The 27,494-nt window shown below is 37.9% G+C and overlaps 1 protein-coding gene across 2 annotated transcripts in view; it reads right to left on the bottom strand.

Moving 5' to 3' along the window:
* The window catches only part of LOC127423077 (cadherin-18-like), a 341,580-nt gene that overhangs the window by 113,412 nt on the left and 200,674 nt on the right, over positions 1-27,494 (bottom strand). The gene's annotated exons all lie outside the window — the stretch shown is intronic.

Raw genomic sequence — 27,494 nt, 5'->3', positions numbered from 1 at the left:
GTTCCAAAGGACCATAAAACCATTCAAATGTACTATATTCCAAGTCTTCTGAGGTCATACAATAATTTTGTGAGGAACAGAATACATTTTCATGATAATCAGTAAACAATGATTTAAATTTCAGTCTGTTCCTCACTCAAAGTCATCATAAGGCTTCAACAAACTTGAAATATAGTGCTTAAGTCATATAGACTACTTTTATTGTACTTTAGTGGTGCTTTTTTGTAGATTAGCAGTATAAATTACCTTCCATTTTTTTGTTGTATAGAAAAGAGCAGCTCATACGTTCTGCCTAAAATCTAATTTTTCACTAAAGAAAGAAAATAAATTGGAGTATGAACAACACAAGGCTCTTAAAGTAAGCGAACTACTCCTTTAAATAAGTAATTTATGACATTTGCTTACAGAGACACATAAACAAAAGATGTCTGGCACAGTAAGCCCGTAACTAATTAGCACCAAGTTATAATCAATATTTTGCTGTCTAACAAGGCTTGCCAGAATGTAGTACCTTCATTCTCGATCATTTGCAGGGATTGGAGTGAAGACAGAGTGGCTTTTACAGTGCAGTCAATGACAGTTTCTCATATTAAATTAACAGCATGTAGAAGAGATTAATATACAGCTATAAAAGCATATCTAATGTAAAATGATGATCTGTTCTGCCCGAATATAGTACATGGAAGGATGAGTTCTGCTTTCGTAAGCTGAATTACAATTTTTCGACAAGGAAAAAGTGTTTTTGGTGATCTAGGAGGGTGTTAAGCCAGGCAAGCATAAGGTACTTTAATTCTGCTTGGGTAATAAACAGAAGACAAACAGGTTCGACTTGAGGCCTATTTAATCATGAACTGTGAGAGATCATAGAGTCGAGGTGTAAGGGACGTGAGCGGCATGTATAGTTTAATGAATCCACAAATGGAAATGCTAATCCCTTTCTGTGTTCTGACAGCTCTCAACGAAGTTTAAAAGGTCAGAAAATGTTATGAAATATTATAAAATGTGAGCATTCTACAGGTACATTATAGGGAAATGTAGTAATTTACCACCGAAAACAATTTCTTTGACACATTCAGTTTGTAAAAAACAAACAGTAAAATGTATCATGCTAATACAGTACAGTATGTATAGTTCTAAAATATGGCCATATACAAACATATACTGTATATATACATATACATCATGATGGTGCCACGTATGGCTGCCTCAGTGTGGAGTGCTCCTATTTTATTTATTTTTTTATTTTTTTGTTTGTCCTGTGTTTAGTAATCTTTTTCCAGTCAGTTTTACCAGAGACGAACTGCTGAACATTCGACAGCATATACTATCAGTCAATCTTTTCCCGGTTTTTGCTGGACATTTTAGTTGGAGGTGCGGCTGTGTTGTTCAAGAGATGAAGGTGAGTGAGACGAGCAGGCACGCTGGTCAAGCTCCATCAACGCGGCTTTGAACAGCGCTGCCGAGCATTCATCTAGCGAATCTCTACTCTCTTCCTAACAAAACGGACGAACTACATCTCCTCACCCGCATAAACGAGGACTTTTCAACCTCTGCTGCCTTGTGCTTCACAGAAACCTGGCTGAGTGAAGCCAGGCTTTCAGCTGTTCAGAGCGGATTGCATTGCGGAGATAACGGGGAAAACGAGAGGTGGTGGAACATGCTTTTACATCAATGAAAGTTGGTGTACAGATGTAACAACGTTAAAGAAGATGTGCTGTCCTAATTTGGAAGTGCTCTTTATTAACTGTAAGCCTTTCTACTCGCCACAGGAGTTTTCCTCGTTTATTCTGGTGAGTGTTTACATCGCGCCAAACGCGTGTTTGAATGCTGCGCTGCAACAGCTGGCTGATCAAATCACAGACACGGAAAAACAATACTCAGTTATTATTATTCGTGGGGATTTTAACAAAGCAAACCTCACATATGAACTGCCCAAATACAAACAGCACATTACATGCCAACCAGAGACAGAAATATACTGGATCATTGCTACACAACAATAAAAGATGTATATTGCTCTGTCCCTAGAGCAGCTTTGGGACTCTCTGATCACTGTCTGGTTCATCTTTTTCCAAACTACAGACAGAAACTAAAATCTGCTAAGCCTGTAGTAAGGACTGTAAATAGAAGGACCAATGAAGCAGAGCTAGAACTACAAGCCTGCTCTGACTGCACTGATTGGAGTATTTTTGAGGCTGCAGACACCAATCTGGATGAGCTCACAGATACTGTTACATCATATATTAGTTTCTGTGAGGATATGTGCATTCCTACTAGGACTTATTTAACATTTAACAATTACAAACCATGGTTTACAGGAGAGCTCAGGCAGCTTCGTCAGGCCAAAGAGGATGCTTACAGGGGTGGGGATAAAGTCTTGTACAATCAGGCCAGGAACACAGTGAATAAGAAAATCAGAATGGCTAAAAGAAGATACTCTGAGAAGCTGAAAAACAAGTTTTCAGCTAATGACCCTGCATCAGTGTGGAGTGGCATGAATAAAACGTACGAATTACAGGACACCTACCCCCAACCCTGTGGTGGACCAACAACTGGCTGACGACCTGAATGTGTTCTACTGTAGATTTGTAAGGCCCAATCTCACACCCCACACCCGCTCTGACCTTCACTTCACACAAATACCAACACCTCTTGCAACCACCCCTCCTCCTCCTTCCTGCTACTCAACCTGCACTTAAGATCTGTGAAGATGATGTGTGCCATGCCTTTCGAAAACAAAGGATAAGGAAAGCACAGGGCCCAGATGGTGTTTCACCTGCATGTCTTAGATCCTGTGCTAACCAGCTGGCCCGCATCTTCACACATATCTTCAATAGATAACTGGAGCAGTGTGAATCCCATGCTGCTTCAAATGCTCCACTATCATCCCCATCCCAAAGAAACTAAATATCACAGGACTTAATGTCTATAGACCTGTCGCCCTGACATCTGTGGTCATGAAGTCATTTGAGAGACTGGTTTTGGCCCAACTGAAGGACATCACTGGACCCTTTCCAGATCTCCTTCAATTTGCTTATCGAGCAAACAAGTCTGTGGATGATGCAGTCAACATGGGTTGCAACATATCCTGCAACATCTGGACAGACCAGGGACATATGCAAGGATCCTTTTTGTGGACTTCAGTTTGGCTTTCAACACATAATCCCAGCTATTCTCCGGACTAAATTACACCAACTCTCTGTTCCCACATCTATCTGTCAGTGGATTACCAGCTTTCTGACAGACAGGCAGCAGCTTGCGAGACAGGGGAAATTCACTTCCAGCACCTGTACAATCAGCACTGGTGCCCCCCACAGATGTGTGCTCTCCCCACTACTCTTCTCCCTCTACACCAACGACTGCATCGCCAAGGACTCCTCTGTCAAGCTCCTGAAATTTGCAGATGACATCACTGTCATCGGCCTCATCTGAGATGACGATGAGTCTGCATACAGAAGGGAGGTTAAACAGTTGGCTGTCTGGTGCAGTCAAAACAACCTTGAGCTGAACACGCTCAAAACAGTGGAGATGATTGTGGACTTTAGGAGGAACACCTCAACACTGTCCCCCCTCACTATTCTAAACAGTACTGTGGCAGCAGTAGAGTCATTCAGGTTCCTGGGCACTACCATCTCACAGGACCTGAAGTGGAAGACCCACATTGACTCCATTGTGAAAAAGGCCCAGCAGAGGTTGTACGTCCTTCACCAGTTGAGGAAGTTCAACCCGCCACAGGCGCTGCTGATACAGTTCTACTCAGCAGTCATTGAGTCTGTCCTCTGCACCTCAATAACTGTCTGGTTTGGTTCAGCTATGAAATCAGATATCAGAAGACTACAAAGGACAGTTCGGACTGCTGAGAGGATTATTGGTTGCCCCCTGCCCTCCCTTCAAGAACTAAACACTTCCAGAGTGAGTAATAATTAATGTGCAATACACAGCTTAATCTTTTTATATTATCCAACACATCCAGCCTCTTCTGCCATTACATTCTCTTGCACTGTATATAACCGATTTGTATTTAGATTTGCACTATGTATGTGTATGTGTGTATGTATGTATGTGTGTATGCATGAATGTATGTCTATATATATATATATATATATATATATATATGTGTGTGTGTGTGTGTGTGTGTGTGTGTGTGTGTGTGTGTGTGTGTGTACATATATATATATATATATATATATATATATATTGTCTATTGTGTATTCAATATATACTTTATTTTCAATATTTTATTTTTTATTTTATTTTTTATTCAATTTTTAATTATTTTTTAAAAGTCTTGTTGCTGTTTTGTGTTGTTGTGTACTGGAAGCTCCTGTCACCAAGACAAATTCCTTGTATGTGTAAGCATATTTGGCAATAAAGCTCATTCTGATTCTGATTCTTCTGATATGCAGGGCCGTAACCACAATATACTTTGAGGAAGACAAGTCCCCCCAATAATCAGATATGGCCAGATTGTCCCCGCCAATAATTGATATCTTTGTTGCTGTTCCGCTGCTGTCCATTATGCACCACTGTCTAATAGTAATTAAGTTGTTGCAGGAATAACATAATGGTTTAAAAAAGTTACATTTTTACCATGCTCAGTAGTCTAACACTGCTCATCAGTGTCATACGAGATGAGCCAAACAAATCGATGAAGGCGGGACTCAAGTTTAAGACACTAAGAGGGAACCTCGTGAATTATTCCAGTGCCACGCATCATCAAGCAGTTCAGCTGAAGAGTGTTTGTGTCATGTAAGATGTAAGTATCTAACTAAACATGCAATATTTGACCACTGTTTTATGATTTAAATGTTGTACCAGCCGCAAGTAATTTCCAAGGCTGCAAACTATTCACCATTTGGTGAATTTAAAATATGTACAGTACGTGATTTGTAGGTCATTCATAACTGTGAATGTGAAAACATTAACGGAGTAGTTTTCAGAATATCAGGTTTAAGGCAAATCCTATAAAGCACTATTAAAGGTTCAGTATAAAGACATCATTTCAGTAGTGCATATGACTCATGCAGTATATTCCATCTTTCTGGGGCCATACAACAGCTATGTGTTGTATGGACTACTTTTATGGTATTTTTATAATATTTCTCTCTCTCTCTCTCTCTCTCTCTCTCTCTCTCTCTCTCTCTCTCTTTGGACCTTGACAGCAGTGGTCAATACGAAGTGTTTTTTTATGGAAAAGAGCAAATATAAAATTGGATATAACTTTACACAGAAAAGGTTAGTAAGCGATTTCATCACACTAAAATCATGTTAACAACATGCATATTGTTTACTTCATGTGGCTATAATCAGACTATTTAGCAGAGACAGGCCACTTCTATTAATATGAATTGGAGGAATTGGAACCCCCAGCGGCAGCCAACAATCAGCATATATAGAAAGAAAGTCCTGCCTTAAAGGTAAAACAGCCAATCACATTTTAGATACAGACATTACTTGCCAATCAACTTGAGAACGTGCATGCGCATTAGCTATACAAGCCGGGAAAATTGCATTTTTCAAACAACCACCAGTGTTCGGGAATGCACTTCATCTCAACTAATGCCACAAAAACAGTATGTGGAAGCTTCCGATTCATAATACTGTCATGGACTGAAACCCTTTAAAGGGTAAACAGATGAAATCACTTAAAAATGTACATGGATTAAAAATATGTTCTGGACTACTGAATTAACCTCTTGTTTGAGCAAGCTCTTTACTCAGGAAATAATGTAGCTCACATTTAGTTACAAGTGACATCTCTGAGGCAGTTGTTAAAGCAAGACTTGATAAGAGAGAGAGAGAGAGAGAGAGAGAGAGAGAGAGAGAGAGAGAGAGAGAGAGAGAGAGAGAGAGAGTCCCAACAACAGATGAGAACTGTGAATCCAGTTATGTCAGGATTGACTGCTCAAAAGAATTCAAGAATTTCAGCATTCTCACTCAGGGAAACAACTAAACAAAACTACACCTTTATCTGAGCAGTCACAGACATTAAACTCAATCAAACGGTTGGATAGAAAATAGCAGAGCAACACTTAGGCAAAACAAGTCCACACAAATGCATTTCATGTATTTATATTCATGAAATTTTTCATTACTTTACTCTGTGCTGTCTCTGGAATGAATAGGAATAAATTCCAAGTTGCATTTTTGCACCATTGAAGGACACTGTGGGAAGGGGGCTCTATTAGAGGGGCCAATCCAAACAAAAACTAACTAAAGGCAGATAGTGAAGGCTAAAGCCAATGGTCACTTCAAGGATGGGATTTTGTCATTTTCAATCACATGATCCTGGTGACACATCTTAATAATTCATTTTAGAACCTGAGGTAAACCCCTCAATTGTTTTCATGCACCCAAGGACTACACACAAAATATGCCTTACGTATTTTATTTTTATGTGGCTTGTTGTACGCATCACAGTAGTTTCCTGGTGAAATGAACACTAGAGGCACAACAACAATGCCTTTTATTCCCTTTTACACAAATCACGAAGAAAATGGCAGATATTCAGTTCATCAACAATTGCTTTTTGACCTGTTCCTCACACAATACTATCTTATGACATCCAAAAACTTTTACTATAGTGCATGACTTGTAAGGCGAAACATTTTAACATTTGCATACTGTACATAACCAACTACATTTACAAGCTTGTTCAAGCACAATCAAACTTGCGATGCAAAGGACCGGGGTACGAATCCTCAAAAACTCGAGTAGGCAAATGAGTCAAAAGTGTCAGAGAAGCACCATACAATTACGCAATTGTGTTTTTTTCTCTCACATTTACTTTTTATGACACTGTCGGGTAGGTTCAGGTTTAACATTTAGGGTAGGGAGATCGGTTTTGTTGATTTATAAACTGCTGTTTTACAATGCTATAAGGACATTATTGAAATTCATATTTAATTTTTAAGGCATTGTTACCTTTATTCTATAGCTTGATCCCATTTTAGTAAATACAATTTCCATTTATGGATTTGTAAACATGCAAATAAAATAAAAATAAGATAAGTTATGGTCATCAATGACTGCAGAGGGGTATTAGGCTTTACACTGTATTTGAGAGAGAGAGTTGCTCTTCAATCAGAGCACTGATGTTATGATTGTGTTCCTGATTATAATTAAAACACCCCTTCCATTTACCTCCCACCCCCTCTCTGTCCATAGCTTCTGGCTCACAGCTGTGTTCAATCAATGGCAGCTGGTCTCCAGTAGCGATATATTCAAACACCGTTGTGAGTTTCTTTATTGTACGATCAAAGAACAGCAGGATACAGATTTCATATCATAATGGTTTAGATTTAAATATCAGTATTGACTTCTGCTCCTAAATCTGTATTATTTACAGTACAGCAACAATGTTAAATATCATTAGTAGAACATGATGTTTACATTAGAAAAACAAATAATAGTGGGATGTTTCTTTAACTATGGGCATTTTTGGCAGTGTGAACTCAAGACGAATCTCCCTTAAAACATAAGCTGACTTTCCACTATGATTCGGCCGAATGGTTCTCATTGATAAACCAAGCCATTCGGTGCCAATCCGGGCCAGCTGGCACAGTTACGTTTTGTTTTTTTTCACTGTGGTGCTAGAATGTACGTAGTGTAACAAATAAGTCAGTTGGCGATGGCGTGAGAAGCAAACATTTGAGCTAATACGTTATGGTGGATGATTGCATATTCGAGTTTTTAGAACTGTTTTTTTTTTTTTTTTTCCACTGGTTTTTACTCTGAGGGTGCACAGCTGGCACTGAATCAGATGATCAGCGGGAGTGTGAGATAAGGGGGGCTCGGAGATGCCAGTTGGAAAGAGAGAGAGAGATGCACGTGGCCGCGCTGCATGTGTGTGTTTATGTTTGTTTTATGTTGAGTATGATATTAAAAGTTACGTTGACTGTTCAGCCTTTAACTGTTACAAGGACATTTATTGACAAAATATAATTATTGAGTAATATTATGGTATATTATTTGAGGTTTAATGAGCTATCTAGTGTAATCTACCTCCCTCATGAAAAATACTTGTAAAAATAATGTACTACTATGCTAGTTAAAACATCATCATAAAATCATGAAGATACACCAAGCATACTCAACATATTTTTTTATTAACCTCACCATAGCGAACTTTGCCAGCTACCTAGAAACAAAAGAATTACCTTGGTGTTGACATGTGCTAAAGCCATTTCACCAGCATGGTTGAGCACGGTTAAAGGAATGTTCTGGGTTCAATACAAGTTAAGCTCAATCGAAAGCATTTGTGGCATAATGATAATTACCACAAAATTATCAATTATCGGCTCGTTCCGCCTTTTCTTTGAATAAAGCAAACATCGAGGTTCCAGTGAAGCACTTATAATGCAATGAATGGGGGCCAATTTTTTCACATTAAAATACTCATTTTTTCAAAAGTATAATCACAAGACACAAAGGATGTGTGTGTAAAAATGATTTTAGTGTGATAAAATCGGTTACTAACCTTTTCTGTGTAAATTTATAGCCAGTTCCCTATCTGTCACTCACTCGATGTTGTGTCGATGTAGTGACACTAGGGGTCACTCTTGGGATCCCGAGACACCTCTGGTCTTTGATAAAAGGCCAATGAAAATTGGCAAGTGGTATTTGCATGCCACTCCCCCGGACATACGGGTATAAAAGGAGCTGGTATGCAACCACTCATTCAGATTTTCTCTTCGGAGCCGAACGGTCATGCTCATTGAGCTGAATTCTACTGTTCATTCACCTCTGCTGGATCTGACGGCACATTTCAGCGGCTTCTCCCTCCTCTGCACTGGTGCATTACAGAGAACATCCCTGGGCGCTTCGGCAGAAAACAAGAGAGTATATTTTCTGAAAGAGCTTTTTTCCTCTAAAAGAGTATATATTTCTCTAAAAGAGCGGCACACACGGAACGTCTATTAAAAGACGTGTCTTTTTAAATATGCCTTTCCGATTGTGTGTTCTTCCTGGTTGCCGTCATTATCTCTCAACTTCGGATGGTCATGATCGCCGTCTTTCGTGTCTGGGCGCGACCCACATGGAGGCAGCATTTGTGGATGGTTCATGTTCTCATTGCGAGAACATGACCATGGCAACGTTGCAGTCGCGGCTTGCTTTCGTAAGAAAAGCCCCAGCAGCTCTGTCCTTCTATCTACGGGTATGAGGCCAGTGCGGCTAGCACTGGGGGCGATTTGGGGACCCCAATGGGATCGCCTCCGCCGGGTATCCCCCCGCGGACCTCCCATTCCCCAGCACGCTCGTCTGCCCCAGTCGGGCTTCTGGATGACTTTGCCGGCTCGTCTCATGGCAAGTCTGGCTTCTTGTTCGGAGCCCGCGAAGATGATGAGCTCTTGAGCACAGCATCGGAGAGTGGGCTTGTCCAGTCGGACACAGAAACCTCAGCTGGGCTTCCCCGCTTGGGGACGACTGCCCAGTCACAGGCCTATGCCGAAATGACGGACACGGAAATGACTTTCCCGGGCGGCCACGAGCGTCGGGTTAGAGTGGAACCCTCCGCTCTCCCCTGAACCCTCGCGGCTTGATGATTGGTTCCTGGGCTCGCGGCGCCGCTCAAAGCAGCCACGCCCCGCTCCAGTGCCATTCTTCCTGGAGGTGCACGAGGAGCTGACGAAATCGTGGGAGGCACCTTTTACTGCCCAGCCCCGATTCCGCAGTTCCCCCGCTCTCGATGCTCCTTTTATACCCGTATGTCCGGGGGAGTGGCATGCAAATACCACTCGCCAATTTTCATTGGCCTTTTATCAAAGACCAGAGGTGTCTCGGGACCCCTAGTGTCACTACATCGACACAACGTCTTGTTCCCTCCATCAGGGAACGGAGGTTACACAAGTAACCATGAAGTTTTACAACTTCGCTACCATGATGATGTAATGTCAACAAACCCTAAAACCCTTAAACGGCTGTAAAATTGACAATTTAAACAACTTTACAGCTCAAATAATACACAAGTTTGAACAGAAGAATTAATGCAAGTGTTTTTTATAAAATTATAAGCTTTACATTTCTCCCTTTAAACCCTCCAAAAATTGGCCCCCATTCTCTTCCATTGTAAGTGCCACACTGTAACCTCGATTTTTGCTTTTTTTAAATAAAAGGAGGAATGAGTTGAAATTATTTTTAATGGTAAACAACATTATGCCAGAAATGCTGTCGATTGAGCTTAACTTGTATTGAACCCGGAACATTCCTTTAAGCACTATTAGCTAACCGTGCCGAACCGTGCTCAAGTGGAAGTGCTACTGGAATGGTTCCTCATGGTGGCCAAACAATGCCATTTCCAACTCATTTCAATTTATGCATTGTGTTTAATAACATTCTGTGGTGGGGGGCCTGGGTCGCTCAGCGAGTAAAGAAGCTGACTACAACCCCTGGAGTTCGAATCCAGGGTGTGCTGAGTGACTCCAGCCAGGTCTCCTAAGCAACCAAATTGGCCCGGTTGCTAAGGAGGGTAGAGTCACATGGTGTAACCTCTTCATGGTCGCTATAATGTGATTCGCTCCCGGTGGGGTGCGTGGTGAGTTGTGGTGGATGCCACGGAGAATAGCGTGAAGCCTCCACATGCACTATGTCTCCGCGGTAACGCGCTCAACAAGCCACATGATAAGATGCACGGATTGATGGTCTCAGGCATGGAGGCAACTGAGATTCATCCTCACCTACCTGGATTGAGGCGAGTCACTACGCCACCACGAGGACTTAGAGCGCATTGGGAATTGGGCATTCCATATTGGGGAGAAAAAAGGGAGAAAAAAATCATAAATAAATAAATAAAAAATAACATTCTGTGGTGGAAATAACTATTTAAACATGATTGGAATACACCACAATTGTCGTAGTTTCTGTAAAAACTGATATAAATAATTTTAGACAACACTCTCAGAAAAATAAGGGTACTGTTTAAAGTTCAAGGCCATCACTAGGGTAGTTTTGGATTCACCCTAGTTTTGGATTCACATTTGTACGCTTTAGGAGACAACATTTCATTTTATTTTTATTTTTATTTTATTTTTTCCAGAGGAACAAAACATACTGTATAAATGTAGATTTAAAGGTATGTAGTAGGCCATTAGGGAACAATAATGTACCCAAAACAAGTTACACATTTTAACTAGAGGTCAAAATCATCTTGAGATAGTTTTAAATATTTTTAAGATTAAATGTATGGATCTAGGACAAGGGTAAAACAATAAAATCTATGCATAATAGTAGTAAAAAAATAAAAATAAAAATAAAAATAAAAAACAACAACAAAAAAAACGTGATGAATGCATGGTAAAAAGTTTCCAATACAGTTTTAATGTGACTTTAATGTAACAAAAACAGGGGGGAAAAATTTATGCTTCATTTTAAAATCTTTTATTAAAACCAACCTTTGGGAGATAAAAGTGCTCATAGTTGAAGAAACACATAGTGGAGCATTGTTGGGAATCACAGACAAAGACAATAAAACATATCTGAGACAATTTACAGAGTGAAGTACCACAGAAAAAGATAAAGTAAGACAAAGTACAGAGGGATGATAACATTAGAGCAGAGAAATGATATAGCAAAAAGAGAATGAGGTCTTGTGTTGCCTGAAGCGAGTATTTTCATGGCCTGCTGTGATTTCTCGGTGTGGACCCTCTGCTGATATCATTACCGAAGGAGAGATGGGGAAACAGTGGGTCAAACAACCCACAGCAAAAGAGAGACAAAAAAGATAGAAAGAGGACACTAATAATAGCAGCTAAGTAGAACACATTGCGATATGGAATGATAATCGGTCTACTTCATTGTTAAAGACAGAGATACTGTATAATAGACAAAATGATGACAAAATTGCTACCCTGATAACGCTTGTACATTGTCTATAACGTCTATTCGGTTTGTGCGTTTTAATACGTTCACATAATTTTTAAAGTGTTATCTTATCTGCAATATGTTGCAATTCAATACAATATATTCCTGTTTAATGTTAGAACTACATATTGTTGACTAGTCTGTGGATTGCCTGAATATAGCCTTGTTTATACTTTCACCTGGCACCGCAGCATGATCTCAGCATCTCAAGGCATTTATACTTGACACTTATCGCAGTTGCACTCTTGTCCAAATGACAGGTGGCAGTGTAGAGAAAATATCAGCTAATCCAGCAAGAAACAATAGTGAAGAAGTGCTTTGCTGAGCTTTACATATACTGTACCAAGGATGCTTCTCATTTTTTAAATTGTGCATCCTCGTTTCCTTTCCTTGTTTCCTTTCCTCGCTTCCTAGCTTGATTAACTTTTATTTTCATAATAAAACCTAATAGTTCAAGATGCACTGTTAAAGTATTTGACAACTATGGTTGATTTAAACCACAAAGGTGAAATATGAATTAAAACTGTTGTGTCAGATGTGAAGGGGGAGGAGAATTTGTGCGTGTGTCAGGTGCTTCAGCCAAAAAGTCTTCCGCATAGGATGCTCCGGTGCTTCCTCGCTCAAGCATCCTCGGGAAGGTTCATCCATCCTCGGTCCTCGACTCCTTGTGGTGCATTTAGAGAACTGATTCGTCCTTCATGATGGCAGACTTTGAACGGTTTCCGGGTTATGGGCTCGAGGACGGAGGAGCGAGGAAACGAGGATGCGCAATTTAAGAAATGAGAAGCACACCAAGGTAGGTATGATATTAAATAGTTTATGTCGCTGGTCATATGAAAGAGCCGAACAAAACAAAAACACTTATATAAATAACCATTTATAGGCTTTTTACACTGTTTGTCTGTGGCTAAACTCAAGCACTAAGTTTACTGTTAAGATATTAGTTTTATATTTTAGAGCCTAGTCAAAATTATAACTTTTACATTAAAAATATTTGAATGAACTTTACATTTAAACACATATTCATACACATTTTTTTTTTTTTTTAAATAATAAAATAAACAAGAGCTGTTCAATTCAATTTGAATGAAACCAACCATTAATGTATTGTTTAGTCCTTTTTATTCAGTGAACAAAAGGTAGTGGATAAATAGGCTTGATTGTCTTTCTACTCAAGAACAACTAAGGAGCTGCAACAGGTAATTTCACTATGAAAACATTGTCCTTTTATTTGCAGTAGTTTTACTCTGCCTCAAAAGCAGAGGCACATCTGCCCTGCCCCTTTCCTCGTATTCGTCCAGTGGGATTGAAGCATTGCACACTAGGGCTGGGCAATAGGATGGTGTAATCGTATATCGACGATGTCTTACAAAGATCCCGATGCCGATTCTGAACAGACATGATCGACAATATGGGGAAATGGCAAAACCATGGATCTGGGAAGTCGTCAAATATATTAAACAGTGACCAGGGTGTGAAACTAGCACCCGCCACCCACCAAATGCGACGAGGCTGAATCCAGTTTGCAAGCTCCTTGTCCCAATGTATTTCATGAATGGGTAATTTTGCTCATCTACCCGCCAGTGTTAGGTTTAATGCATTACTACGTAATTAATTACTGTAATTAAATTACTATTTCATTGAAAAAAGTAAAGTAAGGAACTGCTCTTAATTTTTCAGTCATTTAATTACAGTTACTTCTGATGTAATTATGTTAAATACTTTATAGACTACAATTCTATATAAAACAATAGTGAATTTAAAATTGAAATTTTACATCTAATGTTAAAATATATGTTTTCTAATTTAATGCTGCCCCCTTAAATTCTTTGGCCAGTTCATGAACAATTTATTTGATTTTATATGATTTATTTGAAAGAATTAAAAGAAAAAAATAATGTCTATCCTTGTATATTTCATCTGGTCGAGGTTGATAAGGGTTTTAGAAAGTAATTAGTAATAAGTAATGCAATTACTTTTCAGACAGTGTAATTAGTACAGGTATCTAATTACACTGTAGAAGATGTAATTAGTAGTTAGTAATTCATTACTTTTTTAGAGTAACTTACCCAATACTGCTACCCGCAATAGGCGGGCGACCTGCTGCAAGACGTCTCGGAGTGACACATGACAAGAAATGCTGTTAGTCACAAAGACATGCGCTTGAAGAAACACACTTTATTATATTTTTAAGAACAGACAATAGAAAAGCCGTAAATAGCTGTGTTTCCATCAATGCTTTTTAAGTGCATTTTAGGATATTGCATAAAATCTGCTGGATGGAAACACCAAGATGCGAATAAAATCTCCAAAATGCACATGGAAAACGTATACGCTCACTTGATGTGGATACGTTTTTTATTCGATAAGAAGAAATGCACATAAACTATGATGGAAACACATTTACCGAATAAACTCCTATTGAATTTAACAGGAATTCAAGATGCGCATAAAAAAAAAAATAAAAAAAAATAACTGGATGAACCAGCAGACCAATCATCGCATCTGAATTGTTGCCCTAGTCATTATGAAATACCAGCGTACTAAAAATCCAAAGCCTGCATAGAGTTTGCAGAGCAAATAAGTTAAACACAAACTTGCACTTTTTCCCGAAGAGCAGGTTTATTGATACTTTTAAAGAATATCTTACAGATCCACACCGCAATGTCATGATGGTGGAATGCACACACACATAGTGCTCCCAGAACTGTGTGACGCGCTGTCGTTTCCAGTCATGAAACGAGTTATTGAAGTGTTTTGTCTGTTTTATTAATAAAATAGTCACACAGTCACTACAATTTCCCTTGAAGTGACGATTTTGTTCTTTTGAATGCAAGGGATGGAAACGCGGCTTTACCCGCACATTGTTTTTGCGATATTCTGATTTTTCACATAAATGAAATCCACAACTGCTTGTGTCTGATTCGCTGTTTGTTCAGAGGCATGCAGCGTGAGCTGGAACAGGTCTTGTGTCTCGTGGAACAAGCACATGTAAAGAGTTTTCACTCTTTTTTCTCTGTTTCATTCATCTGAAATATTTGCAAGAATAATGTCATCCATTAGAATGCTGCAAATGATCTCTGATCATCTCAGGAGGTGCTGTGACTTTAGTTCACTTTATTTCCACGAGGTTAGCATGCATTGTGAACGTAACTCTGCAGGTTCAGTAATATATATCTTTGTTTTAAAAACAAAGACGAAAGTGATTAAATCATAAAATAACAAGACACGTTCACCTTGAACCTAAAATTGAGTTTTCTTTTCTTTTCTTTTGGCAGCATTAACTGTATTCCAAAATGCAATATAAACATAAATTTGATAAGAACACACATTTGGAAGCATTATTTTGGGAACACAAGGGAATTTATTAGGCTTACTTGTTTTGATTATCATTGTCTTTACATTTATAATTGCCTTTAGTTCTTAATCTGTAGGCTATTAGTAATTTTCCATCTGTGTTGACGGATGCCTGCATGGTGGCAAATGGGGCTGTTGGAGACGGTAAATGTTTGGATTTGGGGAGGTGGTTAAATAAGATTATTTGATCAATTTGTTATTTTAATACTTTTTTTGTTCATTAAGATTAAAGTCCAATTTGAATATATCAATAACATTTTTAAAGCAACATCAATAAAGCAAAACCAACCCTCGGCAGGTGGGTTGACGATGTAATCAGATATCGCAATATTTTTTAAGGCAATTATCGCTAAAATATTCTTTACATATTGCTCAGCCCTAATGCACACACTGCATGAAAAGTTAAAAAAAAAACATTGCCATGTGCACGACCATGTGAAACAGAGCTTTGCAGAAGCCAGGTGAACACGGCGATGACGTGACTTTGTGCACGCGAACCCTCATGAAAAGCTGCTGCGTCGAGCATAAACCAGGCTTAACTAGTCGTCTAATCTGTCTTAGAGGACTAGTTTACAGACAAATGAAAATTCTGTTATTATGTACTCACCCTAATAATTATGGCACAGGTTAGACATCAGTAACATCAAACATCATTGGTTCTTGCTCGTCTCATGATCAAACGTCATGACGTCCAACCAGCGCCATAGTATTTACATATCCGCCACATACTCAGCTCATCTATGATTTGATTTGAGAGTGAATAACGACTTAGATTTCGTTCACATAAAATATGGTTTATATCAAATTCATTCATACATTCAGGCCAAGTTCACAATAATCTACTTTTGTTTGAAAACTAATTTTCAGTTTCCTAACTTTTTCGATGCAGTTATGGAGAGCATGTTCTAGTTTCTTGCAGTGTAAAGGAACGTAGTACGAGTCCTGATGAGTCGACATGTGAACTAAAAGTGTCATAGAATCACAACAAAATGACATGGTTGCTTCAGCAATTGAGTTTTCATGTCACATTTGATTTTTATGACTCTATCGGTTAGGTTTAGGTTTAAGGTTTAGGGTAGGAAGGTAGGTTTTGCCGAATTAAAACTCAACAGAGCATTAACCTTAAAAACCTCATCTGTTTGGGGGAACATTTAACTAGTTTTTTTTAGCGCCACACAGCGTATATTTCATCTCTTACTTTGTCTAATTGAGAGTATGTGACCAGTTTAAACCCAAAGCAGTGTACTGTCATGACGCATCAGTAAATAAAGAGGCCAGGAAGGTGTCATACATATTTGCTTTCTGTGTTCCTCTGAATGTTTTTCTGAATGCTCAACTAATGCTTGTACACAACTGCCAAAATTCTGCCAGCCTCTCTTATGTTTTCATGAAATATAAATAAAAGTTTGGAAAGATCAGACACTCACCCATGAAAGTGCTCGCACACAATCACAGACAGGCTGAAATTACACTCATACCACCGAAATTACAATGCAAACAAGTCCCTCCAACCTCTCATGAATATTCATTCAGCATTGCGAGCCAATTTTCACTATTTTAGCAGCTGAAGGTGCGAGGGCCACTCAGAGATTGTGTTTTCTGGTTGTCTGCTTGTTGTGTCAGGAACGATCACACAGCACCTGCAGAAAATTACAGTTTTGATAACGGAATACGGTTAAAAGTGAGAAGACATCTTGCATCACATTCTTGATGTCTTTCCTACTTTATTGTTTTGCTTAAGTCTCCAGCTTCAGATTTTTATCCTGAGAAACAGATGCTAGCATTCTCACATGTGTCTCCTCAAGAGTTTCAGAAGAGATCTTAAAGGGGTAGTTCACTCACTTGACTCGCTTTTCTCCATCTTTTCTCTCTTCTGGCTCTCCTGCTTTGGTCTCTTGGCATGTCTATAGTCATTTTGTAGGACAACATGAAGCTCTGAACACAAGTATAGGTGAACTTCTCTATACAAGTTTAGTGGTCTAAATCACTGCTGCCTTCCACCTGGTACACATTTGATGAAGAGATGGTGAGGGAACGGAATGAGAGAGAGAGAGAGAGAGAGAGAGATGGAGGGAGGAAGGAGGAAGGAAGGAGGGAGGGAGGAAAAGAGAGAAGGGAATCTCCTGTCATTCTCATTACAGAAGGAGGACACTGCCTCTGAGACAAAATCCATCTGTTACTTTCTGCAGAGAGCCATTTTCACTCTGACAGTCTATTTACCTCTAAAAATCTCTTCATCTCTATTTTTCTCTCCCTCTCTCTCTCTCTCTCTCTCTCTCTCTCTTATTCCCTTGCTGCATTGCAGCACATGTTGAGTTATGGTTTCACTTATATCCTGTAGCAACAAAAAAAGCTCTTTACTGGGTAATGCTGGCCCAGCCAAGAGTTCTTAGGAGTGAAACTCCACTTATGTGGCTTGCATGATGCAGCAACAACATTCTGTGTACAAAGCACAGTAATGCCACATTTATTTTTGCAAGTGTAATAGGGTGATTCTCACGAAACCTGAATTAAAAATTAAATGTGTCCTGAAAATAGTCACAATGCAAAAAATCGTAATGGACTTTTTTTTTCAATATACTGTATAGTTTCAAATTGTTTTTATTAATTATAATTTTTTTTATAATTTTTTTTATTAATCATTATAATTTTTTATAAATGTATTTATTTATTTATTTGGGGGGGGGGGGGGGGGGGTAAATGAGAATCATCCGTTATTTGGATTGACAAATAGGTATTTAGGTTTTCAACTATATATTCCAATTTACAACTTTATATTCAACTTTTATATACAATTTTCCTGTTTGTCCCCCATAGTGTGATGTTGCTTTTATATTAAAGTTAATGATAACTTATATTTTAGACACAATAGGATCAGTTTAGTCTATTTTTCCTTCATTAACGAAAATATTGCACTTTATTAGGAACACCTGTACATCTGCTTATTCATGCAATTATCTAATCAGCCAACTGTGTGGCAGCAGTGTAATGTAAAAAATCATGCAGATACATGTCAGGAGCTTCAGTTAATGTTCACATCAACAATCAGAATGGGGTAAAAAATGTGATCTCAGTGATTTCGACCGTGGCATGATAGTTGGTGCAAGATGGGCTGGTTTAAGTATTTCTGTAACTGCTGATCCTCTGGAAATTTCACACACAACAATCTCTAGACTTTACTCTGAACGGTGCCAAAAACAAAAAACATCCAGTGAGCGGCGGTTCTGCAGATGGAAATGCCTTGTTGATGAGAGAGGTCAACGGAGAATGGCCAGACTGATTTGTGCTGACAAAGGTTACAGAAACTCAGATAACCACTCTGTACAATCGTAGTGAGCAGAATAGCATCTCAGAATGTACAACACATCGAACCTTGAGGAGAATGGGCTTTAAGCAGCAGAAGACCACGTTGGGCACTTTATTAGAACCATAGTGTTCCTAATGAAGTGCTCAGTGAGTGTTGTTCCAAACAAGCCAAAGCAGGATCAATCACTGTATCGCTGAGCAACTCACAGACTGACAGCCGGTCTGGAAAGCCACAAACACTGACAAGAGGACTGATATAAACAGTAAAGCATCCCAATAATGTTATACTAAATATCAACACTTTTGGAACAATGTTCAACCCTTGTCCAATTAGATTAGAGAACTGGAACTAACTGTTTTATTAGGTGCACAATAAAGCATTATGAATGCATTAGAACAAATTAAGAATACCTTCAGTACATGCTCAGGCATCCAGTAAGGTGGTACTATAGCTTCTGATGTTCAGATTACATTTGTGCAGAAAGTAGGAATTACCCCATGTGAATGATACAAAATCACTAAAGATTTCGCTTTGAACTCTGCCCAAAATTTCCCTAAGGCACAAGTGCTTTGTGTGTGTGGTTGTATGTATGTGTATGACTGCAAATGAGAGAGAGAAATAGAAGGATCACACATTCTATGAAAAAATATTATCTATGCTGTTTCATATTTTGTTTTGATATACGAGTAATGTTGAGTCTCGGTTGGTTTGAGAGTTGAGTACTACCATCAGAAACAAAAATAATGTCCAAATACAGAATCAGTGTATGCAGTTTTGAAAAGGACAGACACAAAAAGTCATTGAAAGTAAAGAAGAAAGGATCAGTGGGTGATAATTGACATCAAAACTTTTTTCACTGTCTTTTGTCACTGTACTGTTTCCATTGCTATGGTTTGTACATTTTTATAGTCTGTACTCAGTCACTTTCATTGCATCTTTTGTTTATACAATCAAAGTAAATTTTGTCTTAGCCAAACATTTGATCTAGCACCTCCTTTTGTGTTCCACAGAGGAAAGAAAGCTATACGAGAAGAAGGTATGTTGCTAATGATCATCAATGCCACCTTCTCTCTCTCTCTCTCTCTCTCTCTCTCTCTCTCTCTTTCCTTCACATTAACTCACTTGTCCATTTAACTTCCTGTTCCCCTATCTGTGGGCTGAATTAGCACCTCTCTCTCTTCTCTGCTTTACTACATACACTACCGGTCAAAAGTTTTGAAACACTTACTCATTCTATATTTTATATATATATATATATATATATATATATATATATATATATATATATATATATATATATATATATATATATATATATATATATATATTTTTATTTTTTTTTAGAATAATAGTAAAGTCATCAAAACTATGGAATAACATTAATGGAACTATGGGAATTATGTTGTGACTAAACAAAATCCAAAATAAATCAAAACTGTGCTATATTTTAGCATCTTCAAAGTAGTCACGCTTTGCCTAGAATTTGCAGACATGTACTCTTGACATTTTCTCAACCAACTTCTTGTGGTGTCACCCTGGGATGCTTTTTAAATATTTTGAATATTCACCGATCCCTCAGCCCGGGGGTTGCCGATGTAATTGGCATATCGGTGTTCGTCGGTTTTAACGTGAACCCCCCATGATCATATGGGGTATTGGCAATCTCACAGGCTGACGATAGGACAATCTGACTATGGAGAAGATCGCCCAACCCTAGTATCGGAGCCGATACCGATCCAGGTATCAGATCATACCATCACTAATCAATAGTATCGTTCCTGTTTGTGGGCATTTGACTTCACGATGCGACCTCACAGTTTATATATGGACCTCTATGAATCATTAAGATTTCAAAGGGCATAAACATGGCGAATCTAACAGCTCACGGGTTATTTCTATGTTATGTTTGATACTTAGCAGGACTTGGGAAGAGGTCTTTACAGAAAGCCACCACCTAAGGCAGGGCTACCTAACTTTGGAATGCTCAGATGCCCCAAACCAGGATCCCTTCAGTCACACAACTCATACTTATTAAAGTATTATGAAAAAATAAATAAAAATAAAATAAAAATAACAGAATTTTTCATACTAAGTAGACTATGTGTGGTATGTGGTATAGCCAAAATCTTTTGCCATGCAACCCGTGGGCCACGTGTTGGGTAACACTGACCTGAGGCGATATGGGTGTTCTCTTTACTTAAAAATGAGCCACACTGTTTCCATTTCCACAGGCACAGATCAGATGCCTCGTGGAGTTTCCTGGTGGCTCAAGCTGAACTCTGAGTAGCTGAGAGAAAACAAACCTGAAATCAAATATTCTTTAGGCCTGGGAAAGTTCACCACCCCAGGACACATCACTGTGTGTAGTAATAACCTATTTTAGCTTACACTGATATACAGATAGAAAGACACAACTTGCAGTGTTTCAAATATCTGAGGATGAAAAATGGCACAGTGTATGTTTATTTTAAAGGAAAAACTATACATACAATGTTTATTTGACAAATAAATCAGGAGCGTTTTAAAGAGCAGTTGATCTATCTGTCTGTCTGTCTATCTATCTATCTATCAATCATCTGCTGTTCTGTTGTTCGTTCTGTCATTTTATCTGTCGTTCTGTGTCTGTCTATCCAACCCGATCTCCTGAAAAGTCATACATAATTTACAAGTTGGCTATTTCGTATGGTCTCGCACGATGTTGTTCGCATAAACACGTACAACTTCATCAAGTGCAAATTCTCGGATGTCTAATGCGGATGTAAGTGTGAGTTCTGCGCATGAGGAGTTAAGCACATACTTATTAATATTATGCCCTTACCCAAACCCCTTATCTAAACTTAACCAATCAGTAGAGTGTGTAAACATGATAAGAAGCTGTTGTGTGTGACAGAAGCAAGTTACTGTAGCGTAATAGATGGAAACGATGTCCAGCAATGTCATGGGCTGTAGTGAAAGTCGTAGGAATTCAAACGAGTGCAGTCCCATGATATCATACAAATTAGCCAAATTTAGAAAAAGTCGTACGAATCCTGAGGATTTTGCCGTGAGAGTGTGTTGGTACATTTGTCGTTCTGTCGTTCTATCTGTCTGTCTGGCTACAGTATCTATATCTATCTTCAACATATTGTCATATTATACATCAAATTGTATTTTGCTTGTATGAGCATAGCTGAGACATGCTGAGAATGCTATTCTGTTTCCTAGCAACCAGAATACAGTGTGAAAGACCTTACAACAGAGCAGGCAGCTCAATGTACTCTACCGGTAAAAAGTTTTGAAACACTTGATTGAAATGTTTCTCATGATCTTAAAAATCTTTTGATCTGAAGGCGTATGCTTAAATGTTTGAAATTAGTTTTGTAGACAAAAATATAATTGTGCCACCATATTCAATTATTTCATTATAAAACTAAAATGTAATAAAAAAATAAAATAAAAAAAGTTTTTGAAATTGATGACTTGGACCAAATAATAAAGAAAAGCAGCCAATAAGTGTCCAACATAGATGGGAACTCCTTCAATACTATTAAAAAGCATCCCAGGGTGATACCTCAAGAAGTTGGTTGAGAAAATGTCAAGAGTACATGTCTGCAAATTCTAGGCAAAGGGTGACTACTTTGAAGATACTAAAATATAACACAGTTTTGATTTATTTTGGATTTTGTTTAGTCACAACATAATTCCCATAGTTCCATTTAGGTTATTCCATAGTTTTAATGACTTTACTATTATTCTAAATGTGAAAATAATAATAATAATAATATTTATATATATATATATATATATATATATATATATATATATATATATATATATATATATATATATATAACTATATAAATATATAATAAAGAATGAGTAAGTGTTTTAAAACATTTGACCGGTAGTGTATGTAGTAGAGCAGAGAAGAGAGAGAGGTGCTAATTCAGCCCACAGATAGGAGAATAGGAAGTTAAATGGATGAGTGAGTTAATGTGAAGGAAAGAGAGAGATTTCATTGAGAGAGAGAGAGAGAGAGAGAGAAGGTGGCACTGACAATCATTAGCAACATACCTTCTTCCTAATAAAGAATGACCGGTAGTGTATGTATAAGTAACCATCTTTCCATTTACCATCAGGCAAGTCTCCGTCTAAACATGCAGGCGGAAAATTACTTACAGAAATGAAGACATCAAAACAATTATAAATGTAAAAATAATAATTATAATGATGATAATATTCACTGAAATATAAATCATGGTTCGAGGTGAATGTGTTTTTGTATTATTTTATGTTTTAATCACAGATGTATAGGCTGCAGAGTTGTGGTCACAATGAACTGCTCTGTGGAAATAAAGTGAACTCAAAACACCTCCTGAGCTGAGATGTCTGAGGTCATTTGCAGCACTCATAGACGATACTGTTCTTGCAAAAAAAAAAAAAAATCAGAAGACAGAAACAAAGAAAGAGTGAGCATCTTTTACATGCACGTGTTTCACGAGACTGCACGCCTCCATACAAACAGCGTGTCATACATGCGCATAGACACTTTTCTGTCAACTGTTCTTAATAATATAATAAAGTGTGTTTCTTCAAACGTGTGTCTGTGTGTCTACGGGCAAATTATTTGTAATATTAATTTGATAATAATAATAATAGCCTAATAATAATAATAATAGTAATAGTAATAATAATAATTTAATACATTAATGGGAAAACGAGCCAAACATTGTCTTGACATCGTCAAAGGCATCAGCTAGTGGTGATCACTCTGACCATTGTCGATCTCGAGATCATCGTCTGTCGGCACAACCCCATCCGATACTGATGTTTTTAGACGGATCAGGTATCGGTCCGACGAGCCAGATCCAAATCTGATACTGTGTGTTAGTCATGTTCGTTACTGTCAAAATCCAAAAATGACATAAAAGGACCATAAAAACACCATTAAAGCAGTTCATATGACTTGTGTATTTTATTCAAAGCCACTTGAAGATGTGCAGTAGCTCTGTGAATCACAAAAGGCTGCGTTTAATAAGTAAATATATAAAATTCATGCACAGTGCCAGCGCGTTAGTGAAAGGCACTGCTCTGCTGACACACATACTCGTGGCTATTTTTAGCGTGCGCAATATTTGAGTGCTACTTATGAACAACATCTCAGATGTAGATGCTCAATAGTTTGGTTCACTTATATATGCATTTAGAATGGCACTGGATGTGCATTTTACCAGAATTTGAATAAGCAGCAAATTAAACTACTGTGAACTTGCCTACTAACAGACACATACAGGACTTCCTGGAGAGTTCAGAATGTCAAAATAAAAGCCAGAAGGTTTTAAAGTTAAAGGTGCACGACTGAGATATATTACTGTTGTATTTAAAATTCTAAAAGTCAATAATAATAATAATAATAATAATAATAATAATAATAATAGTATTATTATTATTATTGTTTACAAATTCTAAAAATATCTATGTTGAATAGGTTCCAAAACTATGAATAAAAAGTGAACTGATATCTTACAACTAAACTGAACAAAAAATATATCTGCATCCTTTAAAATCCAGATACAAAATTGAGAAAAAAAAATGAAATAAAAAATAATAATAATAATAATCTTTGCACACAGCCACTGTCTGTAGAAAAGATGTGTCATAGACTGTGTCAGTACATTCTTACAGGAATAATTCACCCAAAAATTATTTCAAATGTCATCTTTTACTCACCCTCAGAATAGGCAGAATGCATTTTTCTAAAAATGGAGACTAGGGCCATCAATCTCCAAGAAGAAAAAAATATATACACTGTCAGTCAAAAGTTTTGAAACACTTATTCTTTATTATAAAAAAAAAAAATTCTTCACATTTTAGAATAATAGTAAAGTCATCAAAACTATGGAATAACATAAATGGAACTATGGGAATTATGTTGTGACTAAACAAAATCCAAAATAAATCAAAACTGTGTTATATTTTAGCATCTTCAAAGTAGTCACCCTTTGCCTAGAATTTGCAGACATGTACTCTTGACATTTTCTCAACCAACTTCTTGAGGTGTCACCCTGGGATGCTTTTTAAACAGTATTGAAGGAGTTCCCATCTATGTTGGGCACTTATTGGCTGCTTTTCTTTATTATTTGGTCCAAGTCATCAATTTCAAAAACTTTTTTTTTTTTTTTTTATTACATTTCAGTTTTATAATGAAATAAATTAATATGTTGGCACAATTATATTTTTGTCTACAAAACTAATTTCAAACATTTCAGCATACACCTTCAGATCAAAAGATTTTTAAGATCATGCGAAACATTTCAGTCACGTGTTTCAAAACTTTTGACCGGTAGTGTATATTTTTAGTCATCTTCTTTGAGTTCCATGGAAGAAAGAAAATCATATGGTTTGCAAATAATTAAAAAAATAAAGTAAAATAAAAAATGGGTGAATTATTCCTTTATAAATAAAGATTTCAAAAAGGTTTCTGGTGGAACTCGTTCTCTGTTAATGGATGAAAACATAACAAAACACCAATAACTTTTGAATCACCAAAGAAACTGTATAGTGCTATATAAAGTGCATCCGGAAAGTATTCACAGCGCTTCACTTTTTCCACATTTTGTTATGTTACAGCCTTATTCCAAAATGGATTAAATTCATTATTTTCCTCAAAATTCTACAAACAATACCCCATAGAAGTTTGTTTGAAATCTTTGCAAATTTATTACAAATAAAAAATGAAAAAATCACATGTACATAAGTATTCATAGCCTTTGCCATGACACTCAAAATTGAGCTCAGGTGCATCCTGTTTCCACTGATCATCCTTGAGATGTTTCTGCAACTTGATTGGAGTCCACCTGTGGTAAATTCAGTTCATTGGACATGATTTGGAAAGGCACACACCTGTCTATATAAGGTCCCACAGTTAACAGTGCATGTCAGAGCACAAACCAAGCCATGAAGTCCAAGGAATTGTCTGTAGACCTCCGAGACAGGATTGTATCAAGGCACAGATCTGGGGAAGGGTACAGAAAAATGTCTGCAGCATTGAATGTCCCAATGAGCACAGTGGCCTCCAACATCCGTAAATGGAAGAAGTTTGGAACCACCAGGACTCTTCCTAGAGCTGGCCGCCTGGCCAAACTGAGCAATCGGGGGAGAAGGGCCTTAGTCAGGGAGGTGACCAAGAACCCAATGGTCACTCTGACAGTGCTCCAGCATTTCTCTGTGGAGAGAGGAGAACCTTCCAGAAGAACAACCATCTCTGCAGCACTCCACCAATCAGGACTGTATGGTAGAGTGGCAAGACGGAAGCCACTCCTCAGTAAAAAGCACATGACAGCCTGCCTGGAGTTTGGCAAAAGGCACCTGAAGGACTCTCAGACCATGAGAAACAAAGATTGAACTCTCTGGCCTGAATGGCAAGCGTCATGTCTGGAGGAAACCAGGCACCACTCATCACCTGGCCAATACCATCCCTACAGTGAAGCATGGTGGTGGCAGCTTCATGCTGTGGGGATGTTTTTCAGCGGCAGGAACTGGGAGACTAGTCAGGATCGAGGGAAAGATGAATGCAGCAATGTACAGAGACATCCTTGATGAAAACCTGCTCCAGAGCGCTCTGGACCTCAGACTGGGGCGAAGGTTCATCTTCCAACAGGACAACGACCCTAAGCACACAGCCAAGATAACAAAGGAGTGGCTCTGGGACAACTCTTTGAATGTCCTTGAGTGGCCCAGCCAGAGCCCAGACTTGAACCCGATAGAACATCTCTGGAGAGATCTGAAAATGACTGTGCACCGACGCTCCCCATCCAACCTGATGGAACTTGAGAGGTTCTGCAAAGAAGAATGGGAGAAACTGCCCAAAAATAGGTGTCAAGCTTGTAACATCATACTCAAAAAGACTTGAGGCTGTAATTGGTGCCAAAGGTGCTTCAAAAAAGTATTGAGCAAAGGCTGTGAATACTTATGTACATGTGTTTTTTTTTATTTTTTATTTATTTATTTTTTTTATTAATTTGCAAAGATTTCAAACAAACTTCTCTCACGTTGTAATTATGGGGTATTGTTTGTAGAATTTTGAGGAAAATAATGAATTTAATCAATTTTGGAACATAACAAAATGTGGAAAAAGTGAAGCGCTGTGAATATTTTCAGGATGCACTGTCGAAAGCTCAAGAACCCTATATTTGCAATTATACATTTGGCAGACGCTTTCATCCAAAGTGAAAATCGGTGCATTTAAGGTATAAATGTTATAGTACAAAATATAGCAAAAATGCTGCACTGCAAAGGCAAAACGCAGTATCAACACATTTTCTCAAAATTTAGTTATGACCGAAATCAGGTCTCTTAGACCAGTGTTTCCCAACCACTGTGTGCCACGAAAGATTGTCAGGTGTGCTGTGGAAAATTATCAAATTTCACAAAATAAATAAATGCAAGAAAAAATAATAATTTCAGGGATCCAAACTCCTCACCTTTCGGAGAAATTTGCCGTTTTGAAACCATAATCGGTCACTTTTGTGATTGTGAAAAACAATGATTAATGTGCAAAAGTGACTGATATTTATACGCATTAAGGGTCTTTCGCATGACTCGCGTCAGCACTGCAGAATACATTGGAGTCTATGAAGTGACGCCACTTCACACCAAAGTGTTTTTCACACACATGTATTTGCTTCACCAATAATGTCTTTGAGAGAACAAGAAATATTTAAAAACTGTCCAAATTTGTGAAGAGACATTGAATGTCTCAATTAAATATTACCTTATAGTTTACGAATATCAGAGACCCCAGTTATTGAACTAATTTAAATTCACCAAGAAAAAGCTTAGACCTAAACATAAACGAGTCCTTTTATTACTTTCTGTAGTATTACTTTTTTCTCTCTTCCAAATACATGTTTTCAATGTTTATTGTGCACACCTCCCGCTTTTTTACGTGGCAAACTAGTAAAATCGTCCCTCTGTGACGCTTTCTGCAACT

The sequence above is a fragment of the Myxocyprinus asiaticus genome, chromosome 32, assembly GCF_019703515.2.
Source record: "Myxocyprinus asiaticus isolate MX2 ecotype Aquarium Trade chromosome 32, UBuf_Myxa_2, whole genome shotgun sequence".
NCBI lineage: Eukaryota > Metazoa > Chordata > Actinopteri > Cypriniformes > Catostomidae > Myxocyprinus > Myxocyprinus asiaticus.
This window is presented reverse-complemented; position numbering and strand designations above follow the sequence as displayed.